Raw genomic sequence first — 2233 nt, 5'->3', positions numbered from 1 at the left:
GCGTCCGACAAATAAAAGGCGACGCGTCTGACAAATAAAAGGCGACGCGTCTGACAAATAAAAGGCGACACGTCCGACAAAGGGCGCTGCGTCCGACAAATAAAGGGCGCTGCGTCCAACAAATAAAGGGCGCTGCGTCCAACAAATAAAAGGCGACGCGTCTGACAAATAAAAGGCGACGCGTCTGACAAATAAAAGGCGACACGTCCGACAAATAAAGGGCGCTGCGTCCGACAAATAAAGGGCGCTGCGTCCGACAAATAAAAGGCGACGCGTCTGACAAATAAAGGGCAACGCGTCCGACAAATAAAAGGCGACGCGTCCGACAAATAAAGGGCGCTGCGTCCGACAAATAAAAGGCGACGCGTCTGACAAATTAAAAGGCGACGCGTCCGACAAATAAAAGGCGACACGTCCGACAAAGGGCGCTGCGTCCGACAAATAAAGGGCGCTGCGTCCAACAAATAAAGGGCGATGCGTCCGACAAATAAAAGGCGACGCGTCTGACAAATTAAAAGGCGACGCGTCCGACAAATAAAAGGCGACGCGTCTGACAAATTAAAAGGCGACGCGTCCGACAAATAAAAGGCGACGCGTCTGACAAATTAAAAGGCGACGCGTCCGACAAATAAAAGGCGACGCGTCCGGCAAATGGCGACGCGTCCGACAAATAAAGGGCAACGCGTCCGACAAATGTCCGATGATCCCTATTTATATTGGGTGTCCCGTGCACGTCAGGTGAAAATTGAAAAGAGGGGAACAAGAGGGCGGGCTGCTGAAATGGGAGCAGGAGTGGAAAATAGAATTCAGCCCCGGAGCTCGGACAGCCTCATGTTTCAGATGCTTGGATGGACGGCTGCGCGGGGGGAGGTATTGAGGTGGCGCGCTGTGTATTTAAAAGGTGTCTGAAATGAGGACTGTCTGTGCTGACGCAGGGGAACGCAGACAGTGTTTAGTTCACACGCTGGTTAATGAGCATAGTGGATGGGGTCAGGAATGGCGCTCTGGGTGGAGTTTCCCTTTAATCCAAATCGGTTCTTCCTCGCTGTTTACACAGCGGACGCGCTGTGTTTGTTCAGCTGCCATCGGCTTTTGTCGCCGCGCCCGGATGCACGGACCATCTGAGCTGCCACCCAATCCAGCGGGCTCTGTGCCCTGTGTGGGTGACGGTCCCTGGGCGTGCGGGATTTGTAGTCTCACCAAAGCTGGAGTGCCGGGGTCACCTAGCCTTGCCTTTAAAGGCTCCTCCCCTCAGTGCCTGCTATAAAGAGAACCTGTCCCTGTGCCTGCTATAAAGAGAACCTGTCCCTGTGCCTGCTATAAAGAGAACCTGTCCCTGTGCCTGCTATAAAGAGAACCTGTCCCTGTGCCTGCTATAAAGAGAATCTGTTACTGTGCCTGCTATAAAGAGAACCTGTCCCTGTGCCTGCTATAAAGAGAACATGTTACTGTGCTTGCTATAAAGAGAACCTGTTACTGTGCCTGCTATAAAGAGAACCTGTCACTGTGCCTGCTATAAAGAGAACATGTTATATTGCCTGCTATAAAGAGAACCTGTTGCTGTGCCTGCTATAAAGTGAACCTGATACTGTGCCTGCTATGAAGAGAACATGTTACTGTGCCTGCTATAAAGAGATCCTGTTACTAAAACCTGCTATAAAGAGAACCTGTCACTGTGCCTGCTATAAAGAGAACATGTTATATTGCCTGCTATAAAGAGATCCTGTTACTAAAACCTGCTATAAAGAGAACCTGTTACATTGTTTGCTATAAAGAGAACCTGTTACTGTGCCTGCTATAAAGACAACCTGTTACTGTGCCTGCTATAAAGAGAACCTGTTACTGTGCCTGCTATAAAGAGAACCCATTAGTGTGCCTGCTATAAAGAGAACCCATTACATTGCTTGCTATAAAGAGAACCTGTTGCTGTGCCTGCTCTAAAGAGAACCTGTTACTTTGTCTGTATTTTCCGTCCTTCCTTCTGGTTGCAGCTGTCACTGTGACTCTTCAGTGTGGGGCTCTGTGACTGCAAAAGCTGGCGGGTTTGTTTGTAAAAAAAAAAACATGTGATCACCATGTGGATCACATAAGTGGGAAACATTCTGATTTTTATGATTGATAGGGGAGACCCAGATACAATGTGCACAGGTGCTTAAACAGTCAAAGTGCCTCTTCAACATGGAGCACCCTGACTGCAGGAGGCAGAAGGTTTGCTTGTAAACAAACCCATGTG

Source organism: Nanorana parkeri, unplaced genomic scaffold (genome assembly GCF_000935625.1).
Source record: "Nanorana parkeri isolate BGI_ZX_2015 unplaced genomic scaffold, ASM93562v1 scaffold47, whole genome shotgun sequence".
NCBI lineage: Eukaryota > Metazoa > Chordata > Amphibia > Anura > Dicroglossidae > Nanorana > Nanorana parkeri.
This window is presented reverse-complemented; position numbering follows the sequence as displayed.